Source organism: Mustela putorius, unplaced genomic scaffold, assembly GCF_011764305.1.
Source record: "Mustela putorius furo isolate JIRA1106 unplaced genomic scaffold, ASM1176430v1.1 tig00003869_pilon_pilon_pilon, whole genome shotgun sequence".
NCBI lineage: Eukaryota > Metazoa > Chordata > Mammalia > Carnivora > Mustelidae > Mustela > Mustela putorius.
The window spans coordinates 2,894,037-2,910,522 of NW_025422021.1; the positions used below are offsets into that span (position 1 = coordinate 2,894,037).

General features: G+C 36.4%; 1 protein-coding gene across 8 annotated transcripts in view; it reads left to right on the forward strand.

Annotated features, from left to right (window-relative positions):
* Positions 1–16,486, forward strand: part of ZNF385B (zinc finger protein 385B) — a 417,541-nt gene that overhangs the window by 174,769 nt on the left and 226,286 nt on the right. The window contains exons 1-2 of one of the 8 annotated variants that reach the window (XM_045066770.1): positions 242–314; positions 5,972–6,023. The exons of 6 other annotated variants lie outside the window; for them this stretch is intronic. The gene's annotated coding sequence lies outside the window, so the exon portion shown is untranslated. Of the gene's footprint in view, positions 1–241; positions 315–5,971; positions 6,024–16,486 lie in introns of those variants that run through there. One more of the 8 variants, XM_045066771.1, reaches the window with a different exon arrangement.

Below are 16,486 nucleotides of genomic sequence, written 5' to 3' on the forward strand. Positions count from 1 at the left end.
CAATTACTGTCCCTTGACCCCAAGATAGCAAGGAAAGGGAGCCAGGAGCCAGAGACAGGTGCAGCTGCAGGAGAGACACAACCAGCAGGCAAGGAGCTGCTCTTTCCTAGGAAGGCTACGGCCAGTTTGTTGCCACCAGGAAGAAGAAAAATCAAACAAAGTCTAGAATGAAAATGAAGAAGTAAACAAATACCTGCCTTCCCAATACCTGCCTTCCCTCTCTTCTTGCAGTCTAGTCTCTTGCTGGTGGCCAACATTAACTGAACTCAACCAGAAGCCAGAGGACAAGGGAGCCACTGATCTAGTCCACAAAGGTCAGTCTCCCAGGGTCAGAGCAGGGTGGAGAATGGGGCATATTGACTCTGGAAGGGCAGATGGGAAATACCCGTTGCATAGTGCTTTCTTGCCATGGTCGCATAGCCCAATAAGCCTATGTTTCCTTCTCCTGCACTCTTGTTTGCCACATTTCTTTTCTTCTGTCTCCCAATGTCTCTCTCTGGCAGATGTCCTCTCTCTGCTCTGCATGGAGGGCTGCCAGTTAGCCCCACTTCTTGCATTTCAGTGATGTCAGTGCTGGGCCCCATTTCTATGGAGCTCCTGGTGTTTTTCAACCCCAATTGCAGGTCAGCCGAAGGGCACATCCTCTGGGGTAGGTCTCCTTGGTCACCTGATTTCTGATTTCACTTGGGAAGCCTCTCTTCCTTGTCACACCATTGGCAGTCTTCCTTCAGATCCTCCCGTGTTAACAGTTCTAAAGGTATTTCCCTCAAATGGCTACCTTCCTGGGAAATCAAGTAGCCCTGCCTTCATAGTGTGTCTGATTTCCTATGGCATTTCTGCCCTCAGGAACAGCCAAGTCCATAGCGTTTATTACCCAGTAGAAACCATGACTCATTTGGTACTGCTTTAGAGAACTGGCACTCAAAGAACATAGTCCAACAAAAGGAGGTTTTTTCCCTTCTCCCTTCTCCTTTTTTTTTTTCTTTTTGTACCTACTTCCCTTGAATATTCAGAAGAGAACACATAAAACTGTATTCAGGAAATTCCCTTTCCCTCCCTTCATGAGTTTCCCGGGAAGTCCCAGAGAATCTGCCTGACAACAGAACACCCCCATCCCACCCTCCACCCCCCCAGGGCAGAGAAAGGAAAGAAACTCTGCTGGTAGAGGTGAGACCCTTCTCAGTAGATAGAGGATGAGAAAGGCTGGGTGTGTTTCTGCCTGAGTAAGATTTCCTCACCAGTAGGAGGATCATGATGGAGTAAGATCAGCTGCGCTGAAAGGTATCAAAAGCCTTTTAAACTTCGAACAAATTGATAGTGATGGCATATGGATTACAGTCTCATAACCAAAGTCATTTCCATCTATAATTATTACAATGGCTGCCATTTATTGAGTGCTTGTCCTGTGCCAGGCATTTTACCAAGGATTTTAATATATTTATCTCTAAACTGCAAACCAAATCTGTAGCATAGTTGGTGCCAACCTCACTTTACAAATGAAGAGATTGAAACGCAGAGCCATGAGTTGAAATAATTGTGACTCTAAAGCATGTACCCTTGTCATTAACGGTAGTCGCTCATAGCAATTGAACAAATACTTTGATCGGTCCTCGTGCTAACTTCATGCAGTCAGCATTTTTAATCTTCACATAAACCTAGTGAGGTAGTAGTGTTGTTAGCACCAGTCTGCAGATGAGAGTTGGAGAGATGTAGGCACCCTGTTGGATGCCTAGTACTCATCAGAGTCACAACATGAACCCAGGTCTACTGGATACCAGATGTGTTCTCTTAATCACTGATCCATTCTCCCACAATGCCTGTTTCATAATATTATATATTAGGTTTTACATTGTGGTGTTATTAATGTAGTAGCTTCTTATTTTGCAATTTTTAGGACGACTCTGTGTGGACAGAGGAGGGTATTTCTAAGAGTTGAGAAAGAGTTAACATGACAGGACCTGCTAAGATACTGTTTGAAGCAGTGAAGGTCAGTTTGTGAGTGCTGGGGTGGAGCAGCATATTCCATGGCAGTCATTTTGAAATAGAGAAATCTGGGGTTCATGAGATGAGTCAAGAGAATAACAAACAGCAGCTGACCCTGTGAAACAGAAACCAAGGAACAAATTATAATACACAGGTCCTTTGGCTTGATGTTTACCCGCTAGCCCATTCCTTTAAGAGCAAACCAGTAAGGGGTGCCTGAATGGCTTAGTCAGTTAAGTGCCTGACTCTTCATTTCAGCTCAGGTCTTGATCTCAGGGTCCTGAGTTCAAGCCCCACATTGGGCTCGATGCCCTCATAAGGAAAAAAGCATAATCCAGTAATAGTCATCATTCCTTGGGAAGTCTCTGTATAGTTTGGGTCATTCCCTTTATAATTGGCTCTTATTAAGACAGGGCTTAATCAAGCACTCATGTATATTCTTGATAGCTCTCAATATGCCAATAAAATTGGAATGGGAAGTGAGAGGAGTACACTGAATCTGGTTTAAAATATGACTTGAGATAGTTTTTTGAATATTATTTATTTTTATCTAAATGTTTTTAAAACCAGTATAGTTAACATACAGTGTTATATTAGTTTTAGGTGTACAATATAATGATTCAACAATTCTATACATTATTCAGTGTTCATCATGATAATTGTGTTCTCTGTATATGTATATTATACACATACACACACTTATACACCCTACATCTTCTTTATTCAGTTATCTATTGATGGACACTTGGGTTGCTTTCATAATTTGTCTATTGTAAATAATTCTGCAGTGCAAATACCTTTTTGCACTGTTTTCATATTCTTTGGGTAAATACCCAAGAGTCGAATGTGATAGTTTTATGGAAGACAAGTCCTGACATTGACATTAGCCTTCATGTTCTGAAATGAATAAAATATGGAGCTGTTTTTATAAAACAGTACAAATTTTGGCTTGACTAGTCAGTTGTCTCATGAGAGAATTGGCAAAAACAAAAAGGGAAGCAATTCTCAGAAGACCACAGATAAACTCTTCCACAGACTTCAGGTGATTTCCTAAGATGTATGTTTTTAAACAAAATTTCAATTTGGTTAGAAGAAAACCACTCACTTTTAGCAGATTAAGATAATTTTTAATGTTTAAAAATTATATTTTGGTTAGGTGATTTCTACCATGATTTCATGAAGTTCCCCCCCTTTCCAGTTTTAGGGGTGGGCCAGTTGAGAGGAGTGTGCTTTTGGGATCAAGGAACATTATCCTAAATCATACACTTAAAATGTTGTCCTCTCTACCAGCCTGTCATTCACATTCTTAACCTTCTGCTTTCCTATTGTTGAACTTTTACCCTGAAGAAGTTGAGACTCAGAGACACAAGTGTATAAAAGAGCATTTAATAGGACCAGATTCTGAGCCTTCCTTTCCGTAAGCCAATTTCTAATGTAAATCCTACCTATTCCAGGCTTTTGGTATCATTTTTCTTGAATTCCTATCTCATTGAAGCCTTGTGCCAAGCACTCAAAATAAATAGACCAGGAAGTAATCAAGAAGCTCACAGGCAGTTTTTTCCTTGAAAAATGGCTCCCAGTGCAAATTGGTGCAGCCACTGTGGAAAACAGCATGGAGGGTCCTCCAAAAGTTAAAAATAGAACTATCCTATGATCCAACAATTGCAGTACTAGGTATTTATCCAACGGATACAAAAACGCTAATTCAGATGGATACATGCACCCTGATGTTTATAGCAGCATTATCTACAATATTATTCCAAATTATGGAAACAACCAAGTGCCCAATGACTGATGAATGGGTAAAGATGTGAGAGACACACTCACTGAAATATTACTTAGCCATCCAAAACAATGACCTCTTGCCATTTGCAACGATGTGGATGGAGCTAGAGAGTATTATGCTAAGTGAAATATGTCAGACAGAAAAGACAAATATCATATGATTTCTTCATATGTGGAATTTAAGAAACAGAACACATGAGCAAAGGGGGGGGGAGAGGCAATCTAAGAAACAGACTCTTAACTCTGGAGAACAAACGGGTGGTCACCAAAGGAGAGGTGGGTAGGTGGTGGGGATTAAGGAGGGCACTTTTGATGAGCACCAGATATTGTATGGAAATGCTGAATCAGTATATTGTACACTGAAAACTAATACTACACTGTAAGTTAACTAACCGGAACTTAAAATCTTTAAAAAAAAGGAAAGTGGCTCCGGGACCACGCTGCCCTGACACTGTGGCTGCTTGTGAAAAATTCAGATTCCTAGGTGCCTGTGGAGGCCTATGGAATCCAAACCTTGGCACCTGGACAGGGAAGGGGAGAGCCTAGAGCCTTCCTAGAGCCACCGAGGAGAATAAGAACATGAACAGAACTGATGGTAACATGATGAGACGAAGGCAGCAGTCGTGTGGAAAGAGTTGGGAAGGGAAAGTGAGGAAGAGCTGGCCTTGACTCCTTATTGATAATTAGCAAGCAACAGCTTCCTGCTGGCCTTTAATGCCAGTTGAAGTAGAACATACCTCTATGCCAATGCAATGTGTGGTTCATCCTGGTTAACTACATTTGGTTTGGAATCTACTGGACTTATTTCTTGCTAAATATCGTTGGCTATCCAAAAACGTAATGTTTAGTATCAGAGGATGAAATTAACTGTTAGCTCTCTAGGCTAAGCCGAGCACTTTAAATTGATTCATTTATAGGTAGTATAAAATGGTGCTGTCCATACAGTCAGGATGATTGCTGCTCCTACGCTCAAATTACATAGTCCATGAATACGTATTGACTTCCATTTCTCCTTTTGCAAGATTATATAACTATTGCACTTTTAATTAGGAGGGTGATGATGCTGATACCAAGAAATTCAGTGCAATGAACTTTTTATTATTAGAGATAAAAATTAATCCTCAATTCCTTTGGCCTTTTAATTGTTTAACTGTGGAATCAGTCAAATGTGGAGGCTGAAGAAGCACCAAGGGATAATGTAATTGCAACTCTTCAAACAATTGTATCTGTCTGGAGAATGAAGATTGATGATCTGGAAAATAGATCTCATTGTTTCAGTAGTAGAATTATGGGCTTTGCCAGTGGCTATTAAGAGAGATTCTCTGAGAAACTTTTTACCAAAAGAAAAAAAAAAAAAAAAGATACTTTTGAGATGAAGGAAATTTAATTCAAACACTTTTCATTAAGCAAGGCCAGAAACTCCCAATTCCCAAGTTCATAGTTGACGAGAGGCCCCAGAGCACTAATTATCCATTTTTCAAGTTTCCTGATAGAAAGCTCTTCAATTAGATATAGACAAGGGGGAAATTATGGTAAAAGGAAGGGTATTTTGTCCTTTCTGAAGAGCACTAGGAAAATAGAGACTATATAACAATGTTAAGAGATAATTATATTAAATGAGTTAAGCACTTTGAATTATCTTAAAAGATGTTAAATTACTTTCAGTATTGCTATTTCATTTAAAGGGCTTAAAATTTTAATTCAGAAAGTCAACTTGCTTTCAGTATTCGTTTGTGTTCCCTAAACTCTCAGAGATGATAGGTTGCCGTGGGCAGCCTCAGACATCTCCTGGGGAAATTGGTCCTTCTGTGGATAAACTAGGTTGTGTTTTTTTGTTCAAAGTGCCAATGAACATTGGAAATGTGATTCAGTATACTTGTCATGCTGTTAGGAAGATTGATTAGTTGTCTCACTTGTTGAGTCTCTGTGGTCATACATATATGGGGTAGACAGGGATATAGATGATGGACTTGGTAGGAGGCTGTGAGCAATCACGGATTAATAGAAATAAAAGGAAATACCTCCCTCAGTGTTCAACCACATAATGGTAGCCCATGAATATTTTATTTTACCATTTTCAAGTGAAGGAAGCTTAGAAGGTGAGTTGAAGTGACCTCAGTCTCTATGGCTTTATTTGTAATGTAGTGTTTCTTGTTATTTGCTGCTAAGCAGAGAGTGAAGATATAACTGTTTACCTCAACAGGGTAAATGGAAGCAGTTCTACAGCCATGGTCCACCAACCAGCTGAACTCTGAGTATGTATCTGTCCAGGAATTATTTCTAATCTGAGCACAGAGATGTTACAGAACATGCATTTAGAATGAAACAGTCCCTGGCATTTTGCATGATTTTGTTCTGTTAATGGAGAACTCTGCTAGAGGTCAGTGAATGTAGATGCCAGGTTTAGAAACCCAGGGCTAGAGAAATAGATTAGAGGTGCTCATTATTAGTACTGGAAGGTTTTAAGGTTCATCTTTTAGAAATGTGCAAAACTATTCTTTCTTATATCTACAGCATTTCTTACTTTAAAGGTAAAAAGGAGGCAGTGTCATATGAGAATGGCACTAAAAGACGATGAAGTTGGGGAATTGGGGAAAATTGAAAGCAGGTTAAAAAAAACTTGGGCCTTAACATGATTTGTTCAGGATGTTCAAGATAAAGTAACCACAATTTAAAAAACAGATGAACATGAATGTTCTGTAACGGTATTAAATGTGGTTTCTTTGTAAACCATTTCAAAACTAAAGACATGAGAAGAGAAACTAAACTCCAACAGCTGTCCCTCCCGCCCTCTCCCCCCCAATGCTTCTTTCCTACTCATAAAAAACCTAACCACACTGGTGCTTCCCATCTTAACTCTAGGTATGGCTGTGGAGGACTTTCTTTTTTTTTTTTTTTAACAAGAATAGGATACTTTTATACCTATAATTCAGAAGGTACTTTAGTCCCACTTAATTATTTGGCATTATTTGTCTGTATTATAAGTCATTAAAAGACATTCAAAAAGAGAAAATGAGAGAGAAGGAAGCTGAGATTCTTTATATGGGTTACTTTTCCATCAATAAGATGCTGTTCACCCCTTTAGGGATGACTTTCCCTTCCTGATCAGGGTCTCTTAGCCTATAGTAGATGAGCTCTGGTCTCAGCTGTGAATTCAGAGACCCCAGGTATTGATTCTTCCTCATGGGGCAGTGGAGTTAATAATAATAATTATTATTATAATGGCAGTGAAGTTAATAGGATTGGGGACCTCTACCCAGTTGAGGGAAGGCTAAAGTTTTCCTCTTAGGTTAAGAAGGAGTAAAAACTCAGTGAAATGATCACAAACCCAAGGACCAAGAAGATTATACATCTGTGCCATAATCAGTCCAAAGTTTAGTAAATAGGTTTGTCCAGAGATAGAGTTTAACCATAGCAAGTAGGCAAAAAGCCATTAAAATGTGGTAAATGAACAAATAAATGATTCTGGGATTTGGACTTGGAACCTAAGGGGTGGGAAGTAGGATATCAAAGAGAAAACTTAAAGCAAAAGGTGGTTAGCTTATAGTTACAAGAAGAACGGTAGGAAATGTCAAGAAACCCAGAGAAGGACACACAGATGCAACACGTCATGATGGTCATGCATGGAGAAATGGGGAGCAGGGAGATCATCACGTGGAAGAGGGCAGGAATTCAAAAATTATGTTCAGAAACTTCTTAAAGGGAAGAGTAGGGTCACAGAAGGCGGAAGAGGGTGGGGAAGTGACCACTCTCGTAAGTAAAGTCAGGTCCTGCTGATACAGAAATATGTGTCAAAAAGAACTATTTCTGCTATCATCGACGTATGAAAAGTCACAGGAGCCTTGGCATAATATCTTCCTTTGTTGGAATCCGTGACAGGCATTCATACCCTTCCATAGCATCACAAGTGAAGGGTGGCAAGTTGAGGACAGAGTATGAGTAGTATTGTTCTGTCTGGCCAAATAGCATCTTACAATTCCTTTACTGTGCTGTTTTTAATGGCTCCAAAGTGAATATGAATATGCCATGGGTAATTTAATAATTTTTTTTATTATTTGACATTTATGCTATGGTAAGTTTTTATATTATAAATTATGCTACAGCAAATAACCCTGTAGGCCAATCTTGGTCATTAGTTGTTTCCTTTGGAAAACTGATGTAAATTGAGTACACAGCCTTAGAAATTGCTTATGTTACACTGTTGATACTGCTTGCCAGACTTTCTTCCAGAATTTGTACCAATGGGGACCTCTGGGTGGTCCAGTCAATAAGCCCTGGCCTTCAGCTCAAGCTCAGGTCATGATCCCAGGGTCTTGGGATGGAGTCCTACATCGGGCTTCTCCCTCTCTCGCTCCCCCTGCTTGTATTCCTTCCCTCACTCTCTCTCTCTCTGTCAAACAAATACATCTTTTTAAAAAATTTGTACCAATGTACACTATCATCACCAGTGAAACAGCAACCATTTCCCACATTCACGTGTGCGACTCCTAGCACACCATCAGTTTTATAAACCTCTGAATTATATTTTTCTAATAATGCAGATGATGTCAATTAAGTCATATGAACTCTTTTTACTGGTAGTCACTGTGACCAGAGGTATGTAATTTTAAAATACCTGGTGGAAGTTAGAGCTGTATTCTATAGTGATCAAAGAATATTTAAGCTATAGAGTGATCATACTCATAATTTTACTAGCACAGTGTTCTAACCTATTTCTGTAACTGTAGTCTCAAATATTTCTTTTTATCCTTCTAATTGGATAACTCCTAGAAAGGAAACTAAAACTAATAATTCTTCTTTTATCTAAAACTAGAAAATTCAACTAGAGAAATTCAGAATATAAGGTCCCTGAACAGCTCAATGATATTACTGTATTTTAGTTTTAAAAGAACACCCAAATCAGAATCCATATTTGAAATATATTACTGTAGCTAAGAAAGTATGAAACACTGTTCACACACATTATTTGATGTGGAAAAATATATATTAAAAAAGTAGAAAATGTCCTCCTGTTATTGATCTCAATAAATGCATTTATTTTTAAAACAGGATTAGGAGAAAATTGTCATGACTCACAGTGAGTCTAGTCAGAATCAAATAAAAAACCCAGCTGTTTGAATAAAGATCATTTATTTTAAGTTATATATTATTTTAAATGGCTACATGGGTAGCATAAAGAGCAAGAAACTAGAAATCAAGAATTAAAGTCTTAAACTGAACTCTGTCACTTTCTAGATGTGTGAATTTGGGGAATAAAATCTGAGTCACAGTTTATACATTTATTTTTTAAAAACCTCATTGCTTGTTGTCTCTCAAACAGTTGTTAACAAATATTGAGATAAATGGATATGAAAATTTGCTATGTACTTGTAACACTCCCTGCTACTTTTAATAATTATAACCATATATTTTTTTCTCCAGACCTTTAGATCTTAGATTTTAATATTTAATACTTTAATGTGAAAAATAGGGTGGGTGTGGATAAAAGAAGAAAATTGATAAAAGATGGATATTTCAAATAAAATTTATTTTGAAATATAACGTAGCTCAGAAGAGTTCGTAAATCATAAGTATTTGCTTTAATGAATTATAATTAATACACTAAAGTAGCTATTACTGAGGTTAAGAGATAGAACATTACAGCAGCACAGAAGGTCACCTTGTGCCCCATTTTAAGCTAATGACTACGGCCCTCCTTCCCAAAGATAACCAACATCCCAACTGCAAGTATTATATACTTCAGTTTTACCTGGTTTTGAATTTTATAAATGGAGTCGTATAATATGTATTTTTGGTGTCAAATTTCTTTTGAGATGCTCCATATAGCTGTACTCGAGTCACCTTTATTACTGAATAGTATTCCACATTTTCAAATATACCATAATTTATCTACTGGAAAACATTTGAATTGTTTCCAGTTTGAAGCCATTACAAATACTACCATGAATAAATAAAAATATCCAATATATTATATACCTCCTATATATATATATCTCCACATGTATATACACATACATACACATACATCCTAGGTGTAGAATTACTTGATCAAAAGTTACGCATATGTTTGATAATGAGATTTCTTCAAAAGTTTTTCCAAATTGGAAAATTCATAATTTGTGAGAGCTCTGGTTTTTCCATATCCTCACCCACATTTGGTACTGTTAAATTGTTTTAATGTTAGTCACTCTCCTGGGCATATAGTGGCCTATAGTTTTAATTTTATTTCCTTGATTATTAATGAGATTGAGAACCTTTTAATAATTTCATAAAAATTTGAATATCTCCTTTTGAGAAGTACCTATTTAAGTCTTTTGCCCACTTTCTATTGGTTTGTCTGGGGTTTTAAGTGATTTGTAGAAGTTGCTTATTCTGAAGACGAGTCCTTTGTCATATTCATGGCTTGCAAATATCTCATACTCTGTGGGCTGGCTTTTTAATTTCTTAGTGGTGTTATAATAAGTAGAAGACCTTAATTTCACACACTTCAGTTTGTTAATCTCTTCTTTTGTGATTAAGACTTTTTCTGTCTATTTAAGTTATCCTTGCTTATCATGAGGACATGAATGTATTTTCTTTTACAATGTTACAGAAATTTTGTTTTGCGTTTCACATCTAGAGCTACAGTTTATCTAGGATTAAGTTTTATTTTTAAAAAAAAAGGATTAAGTTTTATGTGCAGCGTGAAGTGGTTTTGGGAGTCAGGATTTGTTCGGTTAGTTTTTCTCCCCCACGTGCATGCACGTACAATGGATCCAGAATTATTTATTTTAAAATCTTTTCCTGACATTTCTGCTACCATAAACGCAGTGTCCATATTTGTATTGGATTATCTTAACTATTTGTTTCATTGATGTATTTGTTTAGCTTTATGCCAATACCACACGGTTTGAATTTCTATGACTTTATAATAAGTCTTGAGCTCTTCTCCTCACCTTCTTTTTCTCCAAGTTTCTCTTGTCTATTTTTTATTTGTCTAAATTTTAGAATAATATCTACTAAAAAAAAAGAAAACTTCTGAAGTTTTTATTGGGATTACATAAAATCTATAGGTTAATTTGAGAGAAATGACATCTTTACAATATTGAGTTTCTCCAGTCTAAAGTGTTGGATGTCCATGTTATTTCGGTTTTCATTTTAGTAATGTTTTATGATTTTCTGTACAGAAGTTTTACATATGAATCTTGAAATTTATTCCTGGGTATTTGATGTTTTAGGCTGTTGTAATTGTTCAGTTTTTTAAATCTATTTTTCCAACTCTTTTATAGATGTTGAATTGATATTATTGACTTTTTATTTAACAACATTGCTAAATTGACTTTATTTGATTATCTGAAATCCTTGAGATTTTCCTACATACACAAATCACATCATCAGCCAATAATTGCAGCTTCATTTTTTTCTTCCTAGTCTTACAACATTTTTTTCTTTTCCTTGTCTTATTGCCTTAGCTAGAACCTTCAATATAGTATTGATTAGAAGTATAAAGTACATTTTTGTCTCCTTGCCAATCTCAATATTTAAACTTGAATTACAATATCTACTTTAGGAACTTTGTAGATAATCTTTTTCTTTTTTTCCCACCTTTACTGAGGTGTACAGGTATTTGACAAATAAAAATTGTGTATATTTAAGGTATATAATGTGATAGTTTGATATATATGTACATTGTGAAATGGTGACCATAATTTTTAACACATCCATCATTTCACATAGTTATTTTTTTTGTTGTAGTGGTGGGGGATTTACAAAACATATAATACAGTATTATTAACTAGCATTATTTTAGATCCCCAGAACATATCCATCTTGTAACTAAAAGTTTATAGCCTTTGACAAATATCTCCCTATTTCCCCATACCACCTTCTCTCAATCACCACTCTGTCCTCTGATTCTATGAGTTCAACTTTTTTAGATACTAAATATCAATTAGGTCATATAGTGTTTGTCTTTCTCTGCCATATTTCACTTAACATTAATTTCTCAAGGTCTATCCATGTTGTCACAAGTGGTAGTATTTCCTCCTTTGTATAGATGAATCATATTCCATATATCACATTTTCTTTATCCATTCAACCATTGGCAGACACTTAAGGTTGTTTCCATAGCTTGGTTACTGTGAATAATGTGGCAATGAACATGAGAGTACAGTTATCTCTTGGAGATTTTAATTTCATTTCCTTTGGATATATCCCCAGCAGTGAGATTGCTGAATCAAAGTTTTATTTTTAATTTTCTGAGGAACCTCCATATTGTTTTCCATAATAGTAACAGTTGTACCAATTTACATCCCCACCAACAGTATACAAAGCTTTTCTTATACCCTTCCCAACACCTGTTATCTTTTGTCTTTTTGATAATAGCCATCCCAACAGGTGTGAGGCGATACCTCACTGTGGTTTTGATAGGCAGTTGCCTAATTATTAGTGATGTTGGATTCCTTTTCATCTACCTATTGGCCATTTTTATGTTTGCTTTGGAAACATGTCTATTCAGCTCCCTTACTCATTTTTTTTAAATTATTTTTTATTTTTATTTCTCTTTAGTACTAGAAATATTTACTTTGGTCCATGTGCAACAAACTCAAAATTACCTTTAGCAAATTATGCAACTAGCAATTATATTGAGCTAAGAAACACAATAGAGAAACTTCTAAAATAGACTCTATTAAATATTTAAATGCATCTAGCTATTCACAAAAAATATACTGTCTTTCTTTTTTTCACTTCTCACCTCCAGTCTGCCAGTAATTTTGTATGCACAAATCCTGAAATTCTAATGTAATATTTCTGAATCAATAGCCTGTATTTATAATTCAATAATCCTAATTATTTGAAAAAATAGCCTTACTCATTTTTAAATCAGGTTTGTTTGTTTTTTATTTTTGTTTTTTGCTATTGAGTTCTATGAATTCCTTATATATTTTGGATAGTTACCCCTTATCATATACATGGTGTGCAAATATTTTCTCCCAATCTATAGGTTGTGTTTTTACTTTGTTGTTCATTTCCTTTGCTGTGTAGGAGATTTTTAGTTTGATATAGGACCACTTGTTTATTTTTGCTTTTGGTGTCACTCAGAAAATCACTGCCAAGACAAAAGTGAAGGAGCTCTTTCTCTTGTGTTTTCTTCTAGGAATTTTGCATTTCCAGGTCTTACATTTAAGTCTTTTATCCATTTTGAATTGATTTTTGTATATGGTGTTAGATGGCATCCAATTTCATTCTTTTGCATGTGAACATCCAGTTTTCTTAGTACTGTTTATTGAAGAGATTATCCCTTTCCTGTTGTGTACTCTTGACACCTTTGTCATAGATTACTTGACCTTTTATGTGTGGATTTATTTCTGGGCTCTCTGTTTTGTTTCATTGGTCTATTTGTCTGTTTTTATACAGGTACCATATTATTTTGATTAAAGATAACTTCTTTCAAGTTAAGGAAATTTCATTTTATTAACAGCTTACTAAGATGCTTTTGTCAATAATGGATGTTTTGGTTTTTTTAGATACTTTTTCTACACGTATTGAGATGGTTGCATGCTTTTTCCTCCTTCTGTTATAGTAGTAAGAATTAGATTTATTTTAGAATCCTTAACCATCTTTGCATTCCTAGAATAAGCACAGCTTCTTCATCAAAAGTAAATGGAATAAATCTAAAATAATCCCAAAGTAAAAAGCTTATTTAAAAAAAAAGAAAACAAATGAGAACAGAAGTAAAGCTATTGCTTATCAGCCTGATTATTTGTAGTCAAAATTCACTTTAAACAAAATTAAGGCAAAATAAAGAGAAATCAGTAATAGGGTTTAGATTTACAGGGTAGCCAAAGCAGTAATAAGAAACATACACTGTTAAAACAAGACTTAAAAGTTCAAAATCAATTGATAAGCCATGTTTAGGAACCTGGATACATAAGGGAATGTAGGAACAAATTTTGTTTCCACAAATACAAGAAGATCCTTCTAATCTGGCAAACTCAGTAAGAAGACTGAGTTTCTTATTCTCTGTCAGCAACAGTGAGAAACTCTGTCCTAACTTGACCCTGGCTCATAAACATCCTTGGATTGGTTTCTTGCTTTTCTTCAAACTCAGGACAAAGTTTCATATAAGCATTCTGAGCGTCTAGCAAACTTAAAGCCTTCTTCAGTTTTACTTCTTATTAGCAGTTGTTGCTGTTGCTACTGCTATTGTTTTTAGCAAACAGATGAACAACAGAATGGCTTAAGGAGATTCTTATTCTCTAGACTCTTAGGGAGAGTTCTTGTTTCAGGTTGAGTCGTCTCCCACATGCAAAGATTTCCACTCAGTTACGCATTCAGAAGTGCCTATTCAGGAATGTTTAAACAATAGGTGCTTAAATTGGTCCTATAATGGCCCATTAATGTCCATGGGTATAAATATAAAGAAGTTTTTATCGGACAGATTTGAAGACAAAACATTTTGCTGTGTTGCTTTTAATCATTTATTTCACGATCCTTCTCTCTCTTTGTCCCTCTCTCCTCCTTTCTCCTTTTCTGTCCCTCCCTTCTTCACTCTATCCCTTCTTTCTTTCCTTTACTTCCCCTTTCCGTATATTAACATGTGAGCATCTATTAACTCTAGCAAAGTACTGGGAATACAAGGAAGTGGAAAGTACATTACCTAACCTTAAGGAATTTGTCATCTAGTTGGGGAGGGCATAGGGTAAATTCAAATTAATAAATATTTACCCACAATATTGTCAAAGCTCAAAATTAGGTGGAAGTGTGTAGACAACAAGTCCTAGTTCAATGTAAAGAAAAATTTCTGTGGAAGTGGGAAGTGGGAAGAGTTCCTAAAAACAAAACAAAACAAAACAAAAAACCCATAACGTGGGCAGCCGCCTTTGGCTAGGGTCATGATCCTGGGGTTCTGGAATCAGGCCTAGGTCAGGCTCCTTGCTCAGGGGGCAGTCTGCTTCCACCTCTCCCTCAGCCCCTCCCACACCTTGTTCATGCTCTCTTTCTCTTAAATAAATAAAATATTTTTACTGAGAGAAACTGAGACATGTAGGCTTTGTTTTGGGTACCTATGTATCTAGCTAAGAATCTATTTCTAGTCGTAGGCACAGGAATATAGGCAAGAGGAGAAGTGCAGCACAGGTGTGAAGACACAGAGCAACTGAAACAGATATTTTTTGTATCTCATGGATCTAACACTGGAAAAGAATCTGCCAATGAGTGAAGGAGTGTGTGTGTGTGTGTGTGTGCGCATCTATTTAAAAAAAACGACTAACATGACTTAATCGGAATTTAACTATGAAGCTGCTGATTTTGGTTTCCTTTTTTGTTCATGGCTTCTTGCCAAACAAACAAACACCCCAAACTATCCTTACTGTAGCATATTAATTCTGAACTCTTTCTAGGTTCGTTCTAGTGGTACATATCTGCTTAGATGATTGCGGAATGCAAAAACTAAGTGCACTTTACTGGAAGGAATACATCTTGAACTAAAATTTCAAAAAATAAAGCAATTTTTAAAAATCTCATATTGCATTTAGAAGGTCCTGTGAACTGAAGTGAAAAAATGAATCTCGTTGGGTCAGTCCATCTGGGTTTTGTTTTACTAGAAGAGAGATTTAACTGATAAAGTAAGGTACCAAGCCCACTCTGAATCACTCCCCATTTGCAGTAAGAGGCCTGGCTCAGCTCTTTCCCCGTTCCACTTTTATCCAAGTCACATGTGGACAATTAGTAGATTTTCTGTTCAAATGAAAATGTTCATTTGCTTTTCTAATTTACCATTGTGACACTGGAACTCTGATTGAAAGCACTTTATCTTTTATAGTAAACAGTAAAAAAGCCTCATAAAGCCCTCACAAAACTTCAGGAGTTAAGATATATTCCTTATGACTGTCTACATTGTGATATTTGTGTTGCCAATTATTTTATCTAGAATCATTCCCTTAACTCCATTTCCTGTTTTTTCTTGAGAGTACTTTGCAGAGGACATGTTTTTAATAGGCTATAATCATCACATGGGCAACAGGGATCTTGGCAAGTAGCTATTAACAGTATAGACAGAAACTTGGAGTGTGATGGTTTTAGACTTCCTGAGCTTCTTGATGCTATTTTAATGCACTAAGAGTATAAACTAAATTTAGATCCTGCTGACTGTTACCAGAGTGAAGTGCGTGCCTCTTTTGCAGACAATGCTAGATTTAGTCACTGTGTATTTCTTTCAAGCTGGGAGTGCAGTTTACAGCTCTCATCCCTTCTCAGCATTTAGTAACTATATGTATGTATTTAATAATTGCTTGGAATTGCACCTGTTTGTTTAAATGTTGGTCCTAAAGCAGTTACTGACATTGTGTTGTTTTTCTTTTGGCCACTGCGTTTTATTTTGGTAAATCTGGCATTATGCATAAATTTATCATTTCTGACAGGAAGTCTGTGTTACAGGTTTTCTAGTCCATGGTTTTCTAGTCTCTAGTCCACGGTTTCTCAGCCTGGGGACTCGAGCGTTCTGGGTCAGACAATTCTTTGTTATGGGCAGGGAGCAGCTATCCTGTACACTATAGGATGTTTGGCAGCACCCTGGACTCTGTGCATTAGAGGCTAACAGCCCGTCCCTCTAGCCCAGTCATTACAACCAGAAATGTCGACAGATATTTGAATCTTGCCTGTGGAGCTAAATCACCTCTAGTTGAGGACAACTACTCTGATCTGCCCACTGCTCACAATCTTCTTCGTTCGGGCTCCA